General features: G+C 32.4%; 1 long non-coding RNA gene across 1 annotated transcript; it reads right to left on the bottom strand.

The window, feature by feature from the left end:
* Positions 1-3,113: 3,113 nt before the first annotated feature.
* Positions 3,114-11,196, bottom strand: LOC132627276 (uncharacterized). Its single transcript, XR_009577824.1, has 2 exons — positions 10,981-11,196; positions 3,114-3,329 (listed from the first exon to the last, which is right to left on the bottom strand). It is a non-coding gene; the product is annotated as an uncharacterized LOC132627276 (long non-coding RNA).
* Between the last annotated feature and the right edge of the window lie 2,190 nt (positions 11,197-13,386).

A 13,386-nucleotide genomic window follows, 5' to 3' on the forward strand; every position in this document is an offset into this window, starting at 1 on the left:
ATTGTTGTATTTTCTATTCCGCCATATTATTTATTTATTATGTTTACAAAAATAAATATACTTAAAATATATATATTTAAAAAATAACATACAATTTAATTACTTTTTTATTTTTATTCTTACTCTAATAAATGTGAAAAGAGATTAATATCAAATAAAGATCAAATAATGAATAAGATAAATTAGTCAAATTATAATTCTAATTCGCGTTTCCTTAAAAAACCATGCAAAAGACAACATGACAAGTAAAATGAGTTAAACCGAGAATATTTACCAAAAATTAAAAAATAGCATTTCTTCGTTTAAATAGAAAATTAATTTCTACTTTGTTTCGTTTCAAACATGTAAAATTAATTTAATAATTTGAATTTGAATTATCTAAATCAAAATTTGATAAAAAATAATAAGTATTTTACACTTTTAAATTAATCGAATTAAAATTGAAAGTATCAACTGATGCTTAAATATTGCTATTATATTATCTCAAAGACAAGAAAATAGTTTTCTTTTAAACAAATCTTCTCTTTTAAAAAGTATTAATAAATTTTTGTAGCAAACACGAATAAAATAAAGTTTTAAATACGGAGCACAAACTACAATGTTATATTAATCGTATTTTGAACATAGTATGTATATATATATATATAACAAATCTTCTCTTTTAAAAAGTATTAATAAATTTTTGTAGCAAACACGAATAAAATAAAGTTTTAGATACGGAGCACAAACTACAATGTTATATTAATCGTATTTTGAACATAGTATATATATATATATATATATATATATATATATATATATATATATATATATTATCATTATTTAAACACAACTACATATATATAGATACACTATAATCCAAAATGTTGGGCCCGTGCGCAGCACGGGCATAGGCCATCTAGTTTAATACTAAAGCAAACATTAAGAGTAGTCGTGCTCTTTTGAACAAATAAGTTACCGAAGTGTTGAGTGACTTTATAGTTTAGAGTGGCACGACAAAAAATAGTTTAGTGACTTCTATAAGAAAAATCTGTAAGATTGATGACCGTTTGAGAAATTAACTCCATATTTAACCTTCAATCAATTTTTGTGTAATTTAAGTCTCTTCATGTAGACAATATGTTATATTTGATAATTTACAAAACTATATTACCGTCATATTTGAAATAAACAATACAAACTTATCATAATACTGTGATTAAGCATTTAAACTCTTAATAATTATGGTAAATTCTTGAATATTCACTAGAAAACAGATTAAAAGTGCACATTCCAATAAATTAAAAATTAAATATGTTTAATTAGACATCACAAGGACCAAAATTAAAATCTACCAATAACCGAGAGACCAAAAAGTCATCACGCAAAAAGTAAGATTAATTAAAAATACACAAGTACTACCTAACTTTCAAGTTAAAAATACACAAGTGCCACCTAACTTTCAAGTTCTAAAAATATTTGGATCATGTTCACCAAAAAAAAATAAAGCAAAGACACGAAGTTGGTCGCTGAGGCGAAAATATATGTTTAACTTGACTATGAACGCTAAATTAATCTAAGGTTAAACTATACCCCAAAAGTCATTTTCACACTTAAACTTTACTAGTACCTATTACACACTTAATATATGAAAAAGTGATATTATTTACACCTCCAGAGCTGATGTGGCATAAAAAAGAATTATATTTAAATAATAGAAACGTGAGGTCAGATTTTTTTTTTAAAAAAAAATTATTATAAAAAAAAATATTGCAACTTCTTCTTCTTTATTCAACCACCCCGCAACCCCTCCCCCTTCTCCTCCACAGCCAACCCCCACCCCAACCCTAACCCTTTCTTCTCCACCTTCCCGCCACCCCCCAAAACCCTTCTTCTTCTTCCTCTCACTGCCACCCCACCCCTCTCTTCTGCCACTTTCATGCCACCTCCACCCCCACCCCCACCCTCACTTCCCAAACCTTTTTTCTTCTTCATTTCACCATCACCACCACCGCCTTCACGCCACCCCCACCCCCCAAAACCCTTATTCTTCTTCTTAGTTTTCATTTCATAAACCCAACAGCCACCACATTAAAAAAAAAAGGATACATAACAATACAATAAAATAAAAAAGAGTAGTGTAGGCGGAGCAGTGCCATTCTCTCTCTCTCTCTCTCTCTCTCTCTCTCTCTCTCTCTCTCTCTCTTTTGGTTTATTTGAAAATAGCTTGATGAGTTTAATATCACACATAATTAAAAATAATAAAATTTATTTTATAGGTAGATTATATGCAAATTTGGTGACCAAAAAATGAAGAAGATCGGAAAAAATGGAAGCTCATCGAAAAATATTGCAGCTCATTGGAAACAGTGGTGGTTATACAATAAGAAAGAGAGTAGGGATAAAGAAGAAAGGGAGGGTGGGGGAGGAGGGGAAAGGAAAAAAATATAAAATTAAAAATTAGAGGATTTTTCGACGTGGCATTGATGTGGGGAGAGAGTGTGTACACTCTCCCATAGTGCAACTGGTCATATTGTATCAGAGAATAAAAAATATCATTTTTAAATATATAAGGTGTGTAATGGGTCAGGATAGTTTAGTGTGAAAATGACTTTTGGGGTATAGTTTAAAGGTCAATTTATGTCTTTTGCCATTAATCTAATTAATTAGTACTAGTTAATTATTCGTTTCTCTGCCTTCCTCGATGGCGTCACTGCTAAGATCAGCTTCTCTTTAAGTTTGTTAATATGGAAAATTACACACCTATATATTTGGATGATCTACTTTACAAAATATGTACAACATATATAGATTGTGTATACTTATACTATAATTACATATACTAGTGAATTTGACCGCGAGAATTACATATACTAGTGAATTTGACCGTTCTTCGCGCGGACGTTAAAAAATCAAAGTAAGAATAAATAATGATTGTTTTGATTTTTGCAATGAAAAAAATTAATCTTTACTTTTCGATTAGTTTTTCTTTTTTTTCTAAACTCCAACCATAATACTATCAATTGTTCTAATAATATTCTCGCAACCCTGTTAGAGGATGTGAACAAGTGAAAGATAGTGGAGGATAAGTAGTCAGTTAAATTGTTAGATAACTACTTTCTTGATATAGTTAATTAGTTAATGAAATAGCCTTTGCATCTCACGGTATATACCCCATATACTTGTGTATATTGAACACTGAATACAGTTACAACTATTTCTTCATTCATGTCTTCTTCCTTATTCATCATCTTGATTCACAATAACTAACATGGTATCAGAGCTCATCTAGCAGATCAAATCAGGCTAGAAGAAGCATACGGTCTTGAGAAAAAAGGTGGATTATCCATCTGTAAAAAAAAATCCGCAAACAAAATTCAATTATGTTCGAATTTCTAAAATCTATCTTTCAAGTTCTTATAATTTCTAAAATCTATCTTTCAAGTTCTTATCAAAATCTTGAACGAAATTCATAATGGGTAGTAATGGAGATCATTCTGCTAGAGATTTAGCAAATAATGGCAATCAATCCAACAGTAATGGTATGCAGATGAATGGTTCAACAAGTCAAGGTATAGACTACAATCATTCCTTGTTTTTGAGTCCTGCAGATGTGAATGGTGTAAGTTTGTTGTCTTTTCAGTTGACTGCCCCTGATAATTACACATTATGGAAGAGGTCAATGCGTTTAGCACTTCTTGGAAGGAACAAGATGGCTATGGTGAATGGAACTGGTAAAAAAGAAAGTCACAGTGAGGAGTTATGGACTCAGTGGGAAAGGGTGGATGCGATTGTTCTTTCTTGGCTGATGAACTCTGTTGCTAAGAATCTTGTTGGTGGAGTGGTATTTGGTTCCAGTGCTCATGGAGTTTGGGAGGATTTAAGAGAAAGGTTTGATCGAATTGATGGATCAAGAACCTTCAACCTGCACAAGGAAATTGCAACTCTACAACAATGTATTCTACTGTTTCTGTCTATTTTACAAAACTTAAAAGTCTGTGGGATGAGTTTGAGGCTCTAGTCCCATCCCCTTGTCATTGTGAAAAGTCTAATGGATTTGTGGATCATGTTCATAGAAAAAAATTGTTTCAGTTTCTTATGGGACTGAATGACTCCTATCAACAAGCTAGGAGTCAAATCTTGTTGTTAAACCCTTTGCCTAGTCTAAATCAGGCTTACTCTATGATTGTTGGAGATGAAGGACAAAAGAATGCTTCTGCTAACACCACTGGACTTGGGATGACTTTTGGGAATCTTGGTAATTTTGGTGTGTCTTCTGGTACTGTTGACTCAATTGCTATGTATTCTAAGACTGGTGGTGCAAATCAAAGGTTCAAAAAGAATTTTAATGTGATATGTGAATTCTGCAAATGTAAGGGTCACAACAAAGAAACCTGTTACAAACTAGTGGGATATCCCCCAAATTTTAAGTCCAAGAAGAAAGAAGTTGGTAGAGGTGCAGCTTACAGTGTTATGAGTGAAACTGGAAATCCAGGTTTGCAAAATGGTTTCAACTATGGGTTGAACACAAATGTGCCAACAGGTTCTTTGTGTTGGGAATCAACAATATTATGTAAGTGAGTCCTCAAAGAAGGCTGAGGTGTCTACTAACCAGTTGCAGGGCTACACATTTACAAAGGAGCAATATGAATAGATCCTTCAAATGCTGAACTATGGTGCAAATACAACTGATGGAAAAACTGCTGACAATGCTAATGTATCAGGTAAAGCTTGTTTAGTTTATGAAAATACTTTAAATAGTTTTGAAAATTCTTCAGATATAGTAAATACGGCTAGTAAAGCATTGTTGGTGTCTGAAAATAATGAAGTATGGATTATAGATACTGGTGCAACCAATCACATGGTTTCTAATATTGAGTTGTTGTTAAAAGGCTCAGTTACTCAAACAGACAGTCCTAAGAAGGTTTACTTACCAAATGGTGATGTCGCTCTGGTTACACATATTGGTTCTAGTAAAATAGCAGCAAACAGTTTCATCACAAATGTCTTCCATTTGCCACAGTTTAAGTATAATCTTTTATCAGTCAGCAAGATTACTAAGAAGTTAGGGTACTCAGACACTTTCTTTCCTCACTTTTGTGTTTTACAGGAACTCTTCAATGGAAGGGTGAAGAGGATTGGTAAGGAAGAAGGGGGACTATACTTGCTGCTGAATAAGTTGACAAAGATAAAAGACAAGGCTATATTATTTGCTGCTAAAGGACAAGTTACAGGAGAACCAAAAAATGCTGATGCTGATGCTGATATAGAGTTGTGGCACAAAAGACTTGGACACACTTCATCTGGAGTTTTGACTAAAGTTTTAGCAATAGATAGACTATCTGTTATTAATAAAGTGGACAAATGTATAGTATGTCCATATGCTAATCAAATAAGGTTACCATTTCAGAACAGTAGTATCAAGAGTAGTTTTTCATTTGATTTGATTCATGTTGATTTGTGGGGTCCTTACAAAACTGCAACTATTGATGGAAATAAATACTTTCTCACCATTGTGGATGATTTTACAAGAATGACTTGGATTTTTTTTATGGAAAAATAAGTCTGATCTTAGAGTGTTAGGATGTTTAGCATATGCCAAAATATTGACTGAGAGTGACAAATTAATGCCTAGAGCAAGGTCTGCTGTGCATATGGGGTATTCTGAGGTTCAGAAAGGTTAAATTCTATATGATTTGCTTATAAAGTCCTTTTTTGTTAGTAGAGATGTTATATTCATAGAGACTGTATTTCCTTTCTCATCTACTACTGAGGAAGAAGCAACAATACTCTTGGACAATTCAAAGGAAGTAAATGTGTTTGAGCAATTTGAGCATATGAGAACCTACTCACAAACAAAGAGTCCTGATGTTGATCATAATTTGGATCAAGTCCAAGAACATACTAATACTAGTCAGTCTGATCTTGTTGATCAAGATGGTCGTAGGGGTCAAGAAGAAAGTGTGGCAGATGCTTCACCAAAATCAGTGTACTCAAGAAGGGAGGATAGAGGGTGATGTCCCAGTTCAAGAAGGCTAGCAACCACAGCTTGAACAAGCACCTCAACAGCATGAGTTGGTAACTCAATAGCCTCTGCAGGTTGAGCCAAGGAAATCAAGCAGAGGTAAACAAGTTCCAGTGTGGATGAAGGATTTTGTATCCTTAAACATCAATGAAGATATTCATTATCCAATGTGTAACTACATATCCTATGATCATTTGTCACCTACTTATCAAGCATATATTGCATTTACCTCAAATCTGGTGGAACCAACTACTTATGATGAAGCAAGCAAGGATCCAAAATGGGTAGAAGCAATGCAATTGGAAATCCAAGCACTACAGAATAACAACACCTGGGAAATTGTTGACTTACCAGATGAGAAGGTACCTATTGGTTGTAAGTGGATCTATAAAATTAAGTATAAGTCCACAGGAGAGGTTGAAAGGTTTAAGGCCAGGTTGGTGGCTAAAGGTTATAGCCAAAAAGAGGGCATAGATTATAAGCAAACTTTTTCCCCAGTGGTAAAAATGGTCACTGTTAGAACTATTTAATCACTTGCAGCATCAAAACATTGGCACATCCATCAAATGGATGTGTACAATGCTTTTTCTCCAAGGTGATTTAGTGGATGAGATTTACATGTCTTTGCCACAAGGCTTCACCAGTCAGGGGGAGAAAGTGTGCAGACTGGTCAAGTCCTTGTATGGACTCAAACAGGAACCTAGGCAATGGAATTCAAAACTTATAGAAGCATTGATCAAGCTACAGTTTAAACAAAGTCAGCATGACTATTCTCTATTTGTCAGGAAAACTAGTGAGGGTACAACTGTGATTTTAGTGTATGTTGATGATATGTTAATCACTGGAAGTTCTTTGAAACTGGTTGAAGAAACAAAACTGGCATTGCAACAAGCATTCAAGATGAAAGATTTGGGAGAGTTGAAGTATTTTCTTGGAATAGAGTTTGCAAGATCCAAAACTGGGATTACTATGCATCAAAGGAAATACGCCCTTGAACTGATTTTTGAAACTGGATTGACAGCTGCAAAACCAGCAGGAACTCCTATAGATGTTAATGTCAAGTTAACTTCAAAGCAATATGATGAAGAAACAGTCACAGATGCACAAACTACAAATGACCCTTTGACTGATCAAGTAGCTTATGAGAAGCTTATAGGCAAGTTACTATATCTTACAATGACTAGACCAGACATAGCATTTGCTGTGCAAACTCTGAGTCAATTTCTACAATGTCCAAAGAAGTCACATATGGATGCTGCTATTAGAATTGTGAAATATCTGAAGAAACCGCCTGGTCAAGGTGTTCTCTTGTCGAGCAAAAAAAAAAAAAACAAGCAAGTCACTGCTTATTGTGATGCAGATTGAGCTGCTTGCCCAATAACCAGAAAATCTGTTACTGGTTTTGTGATCAAAGTTGGAGACTCATTAGTATCATGGAAAGCAAAAAAGCAAACCACAGTATCTAGGAGCTCAGCAGAATCAGAATATAGAAGCTTAGCTACCACAGTGTCTGAGGTAGTTTGGTTAACTGGAATTCTCAGAGAAGTTGATGCAGATTTTTGTTTACCAATTGAGGTATTTAGTCACAGTAAAGCAACAATACAAATTGTTGCTAATCCGGTACTCCACGAAAGGACTAAACATATAGAAATCGACTGCCATTTTGTAAGAGAGAAGCTGCAGCAAGGACTGATCATTATCAAGTATATTCCTACTCTAGATCAACCTGCAGATGTATTTACTAAAGGTTTAACTAGAGTTCAACATGAATATCTATTATCCAAGCTAGGGATCATTAAAATATTTGCTCCACCTAGATTGAGGGGGAGTGTTAGAGGATGTGAACAAGTGAAGGATGGTGGAGAATAAGTAGTCGGTTAAGAAGTTAAGTTGTTAGATAACTACTTTCTTGATATAGTTAGTTAGTTATGAAATAGCCTTTGTATCTCACTATATATACCCCGTATACTTGTGTATACTGAACACATTACTGAATACAATTACAACTATTTCTTCATTCATGTCTTCTTCCTTATTCATCATCTTGATTCACAATAACTAACAAGCCCAAAACATTCAATACCGAACAAATGAAAAATAATGCGTTTTTAAGCAATGAGCCAAAATGCATACTTCCTATTACCGATTGTTCATTTCATCTATTTAATTCCTAGTGTATTATATTAGACATCTTGGTATAATAAAAATTGAAATACTATAAAAATAAAAAATGCATAAACAACATCCATTTAGAGCCAATTCATACGTTAATACATACATTTTGATTATTTAAAACTTATATATTTATGCAAAGTATAAATTTATAAGTATTTTTACATAGTATGCCTTATTATATATGATCAATGAAACTTATTTAAGCTTTAGGTAGCTAAGGATGACTCGAGGAGTACTATAGAATAAAAAAGGTAAAACCAAAATTAAATGTAAAATTATTAAACTACTAATTGACATATAAATTAAAAGAAATTTATGTTTCATTAGTTATATATTAAGACGATGTATTTTTATCTTTTACAATGAAACTTATTTAAGTTTTCGATAGTTAAGAATGATTCAAGAAGTACTAAAGAATAAAAAGGGAAACTACAATTAAATGTAAAATTGTTAAACTACTAATTGACATACAAATTATAAAAAATAAAAAAAAACTAAGTTTTAATTGATTGTACAATAAGAAGATATATTTTTATCATTTCTCAGCTAATTGCAACACCATCTATCACCATTTATTCACAAATTAAATTCAATAAAAACATTAGAAATTATATTGAGACATCTAACTGATATAACCTCCAACTAGGGGTGTCAATGATTTTCAAAAAACCGACGTAATCGACCGAATCGTACCGAACCGATTTTAGGTTTCCTTTAATAAAATCGACAGTTTTTATAAAAATTTATACGTACCGAATAATTGGGTTGGTTTTAAATTTTATAAAAATAAACCGAAAAAATACCGAACCGTACCGAATACATTTTTATGTGTAAAATATATTCTATATATTAGATTTAAATATAATAAATATTAAAATTTTCGCCTTGAGTTCGGGATGATGAAATAATTAACACCTAAAGTTCTAACTCTAAAATCTGTTATACTACTCCTATTGAAATTAAATTAGTTATAGTGTCTCAAATAGTAACTAGCTACTCTTATTGGATACTTAATCTTAGTAGTCGCAGTTCTTGAGTCCAATCTTGATTGATTTTTGCCCCCTCGTGCGATATAAATTATACTTTTTGTCTTTGCTTAACATTGTTTTACACTACCATAAAATAATGGGATCAATCTTTATTCTTGTCGTCTTTCATATGTTCTTGATTCATCATCTTTTAAACGGTAAAAATGTCTAGAACTTTAGCCAAAGTCCCATTGAAGTATGCATGATATCGTGTCTTTAACTTTTACTAGTGACTATGACATGATGTTGCTTTGTTTTTTTAAAAAAACTGAATAGTACCGATACCGAAGAAAAACCGAGATGATGAGACGGTTTCGAAAAGTCTAATTTTGATTCTCCAAAGTGAAATAACCGAAAAATTGGTATGCTATAAATTTTATAAAATAACCCCCGAACCGTACCATTGACACCCCTACCCACAACTAAGGCAATAGGAGCCCAACACCACCTATCGTAATCACAAATTAAGTACTTCACTAAGTTAACTCTTACCATAAACAGATATTACCTTAAATGAAAGCAAACTTTGAATTTGAGTTTATCTTTTAACATTTTGTAAATAGTCATCTAAAGCTTTGATATTCATTATGATACAACAAAAGATTCACGGAGCAAACAATCTAGTACTTTTTTTATGGAATTTTTCATGCACCTCCTTTCTTTGATAGATACAAATTGGTACATTGGTATTATTCTAACATTTAAATTTACATAAATGTTATTCTTTCAAGTTTCAGTTTAACATTTTACCAAAACAAAAGTGAAGCTTTAATTCAAAGAATATATTGAGTTTAGAAATGGTAAATGCACTTGTATAATATATTGTGTAAACAGATATTATCTTAAATGAAACCAAAATTTGAATTTAGCAGCTTTTCTAAAAATAAATGAAAGGGTCACTCCTTGAACACAAACCGCATCAACAACAAAAAGTGTTAAATATTCATAAAACATGTACTCCTTAAAGAACACATTAACAGAAAAGGGAAACCGAAACATGATCCACGGAATTCCTAATAAGATAGTATTCCGCAAGATGCAATATCAAGCCCGGGGTGGCAAATGGGCGGGTTGGGCTGAAATTGACCCAATCAAAATGGGCTGAGGTAGTAAATTGGTTGGGCTAACATTAGACCAAAAGTTACTTGGGCTGAAATAGGTTGGGCTAAAAATGAGTTGGGTCATGACCCGCCCAACTTGACCCAGTTTTTTTGAAGGGTCTATTTTTTAGAAAAACATTTTTCACGAAAAATATTTTAGCGGATTTTTTGTGAAAAATATTTTTGAGGAAAACATTTGCCGTGGTAAATATTTTCGAGAAAAACATTTTTCATGAAAAATATTTCCCTTCATATTAAACATATTTTCGTGAAAAATATTTCCCTTCATATTAAACATACCACAAACTTATAAGATATATGATATAAGAAAAGTGTATACATAAAAATAAAAAAAAATAAAAAGTAAATCTCAAGCAATAAACCAAAATTTAAGTAAATCGTAAAAATGGGCTAGAATTGGGCTAAGTTGGAGATTACTTTAAAATAAGATATGTTGAGTTGGGCTAAAATCAGCCTAATATGAAAATATCTTGAGCCAACCCATAAAATTTTGGGCGGGCCATCATCTTTTGAGCCAAATTTGACACCCCTAATCAAGCCTAATCCTACGAATAAACAATAAATTGTGGATGAAAACTTATATCAAAAAATTGAATCAAACATTCGAAAATTAGAAACTGGGATAGTCTATTAAACTGGGTAAGAGTCTGACCTTTTCTTCGGGGGCTGGGTCTCTAGATTGCAACTCATCAGTGAGAGCAGAAGCATTCCCATTTTCTGCCACTATATTGGCTGTCTCTTCTGCGCTATATTACACCAGTGGTTACGGAGGAGCAACAGTTAATAGAAGAAGAGGAAAAGGTGCAATTCAGGGAATTAAGAGGCGTAATTAATAGAATTAAGAGAGCGATCTTTCTGTCTTTGTCATGTGTATACTGATTAATTTTAGAATGAGGAAAAAATTCAAAAAATGAGAAAAAAGATAAATGCATTTGGAGGCCTTAGAGAGGTGCCACATCACCTTATCTATGCATAACTTTATATTATAGATATAGATTATACATATAATATACTATACTATACATACCATAGTGTATATGTTGTGTGTACAGAGGCGGAGCAGGATTCAAAGCTTGTGAGTTCAGGGTTCTAATTTTTTAAAATTACTGGGTTCTTATTTAATAATTTGTACATAATTGACAAAAAAATTAATACAAATATATGATTCGGACAAAATCTACTGGGTTCGGCTAAACCGGCACCGGAAGGGCTAGCGCCGCCCCTGGTTGTGTATACTTCGGATATATTGGTAACCTAGTTGGTCCAACTATATATATCCATAACTTTCCCTCTCTGTACCCCCAAAACATGGCTTAAACAAAGTCTTGAAGTGGTGTTAGTTGGGCAAGAAAATGGGCAAAATAAAGGGTGATTGCGCTGCATCCAAAAACAGTTTTCGGAAGTGACAAATTAAGAAGGAAAATCTCTAAAGGGTGTTGAAGATTTTAATATATGTATGAAAAAAATATTTAAATTATAAATATAATATAATTTTTTTGTGAATAGTGTTCAACTAACAATCCTTTATTGAATGTAACTTCGTCTCTGAGTTACGATGAAGCGGTAAATTTAACTCATCTTGGCGGACCCTATATAACATGTGAGCCTCTATTGGTCAATTTTTCTTTTCCTAGGACATGGACAACATACATATCACTTGTAAGTATGTCCCAAATGAAAATAAAAAGATTGGTCAATTGGGACAAGGGCAGAGATTAATGAGCAATACAGTACACACCTACTCCATCAATACTGTCTTGTATCTTCATCTGTTGTACACTTGTACGTGTAGAGTTGACAATCATATTCCTTAAATGAAAATTAATGATTTCCTTCACTATTTACCTAGTATAATCGGACTAACTTGATTTTTTTTATTTCGAGTCATACTCAATTGATACTGTGTCATACAAAATTGACACTAATTGCGTGAAGTTTTCCTTTTTGTGTGACAAGTTAGTGAACTTAAATTTTGTGAATCCAAAGTTTGTGATTCCAAAAGATAAAAGAAAACCTTACCCAACTAATACTAGCAAAATAAAGTTTATCGTCTAACTTGGAGATTGATACACTGTAAATAAAAGGAACATTTATCAAGATACGTGCAGACATAACGCAGGGCTAGATACCACTAGGCAATCAGCAACAACTTTTTTCTTCGTACTTATTTGGATTATTATGGCATTGTCAATATATACTAGGTTCGATGAACCTTACTTGAGATTCAAACCTTTTTGGATTACCAATAAAATTTATTTTAAGTTGTGAAAAAACAAATATTGGAGATTGCCTCCCTTGCTCTTCTACGAAATAGATGGTTGAACTGCTCACACTTCCACATCAAAATAATTTGTATTCTCGCTTTGATTGGTAGCTGGGGACCGCTGGAAGAGCATGATAATGGAGTTTCATAGTACTTTCTCCGTCGCAATTTATGTAGCGTTATTTGGATTTTGAGAGTTAAATAAATCGTTCTTTGATCATGATCTTTTTAAATGTTTTTTAAATATATTAAATGGTTAATTATCGTGACTTATACTATTTTTTACATAGTTTCTAAATATGTAAATTGGGAAAATACATTAACCCCCCCCCCCCCCCCAACATATAGCCGGATTAATTATGACGCACCCAACCTTTGCGGGCGACCTATTACCTCCCCACCCCCCCTCAGTCTTAATTTTTCAGTATTTTAGTAACATTTTTTGGCTGACGTGACAAAAAAAAAATTGAATCCCAGTTGCACAGTGGAGAGTGTTGCACACTCTCCGCCACGTCACTGCCATTTTTTTATTTAATAATTAAAATTAAAATAACACATTAATAATTAAATTAACACATTAAAATAACACATTAATAATTAAAATAACACATTAATAATTAAATTAACACATTAATAATTAAAATAACACATTAATAATTAAATTAACACATTAAAATAACACATTAATAATTAAAATAACACATTAATAATTAAATTAACACATTAAAATAACTCATTAGTAATTAAATTAACACATTAATAATTAAATTAACACATTAAAATAACACATTAATA

This window comes from Lycium barbarum, chromosome 2 (assembly GCF_019175385.1).
Source record: "Lycium barbarum isolate Lr01 chromosome 2, ASM1917538v2, whole genome shotgun sequence".
NCBI classification, from domain to species: domain Eukaryota; kingdom Viridiplantae; phylum Streptophyta; class Magnoliopsida; order Solanales; family Solanaceae; genus Lycium; species Lycium barbarum.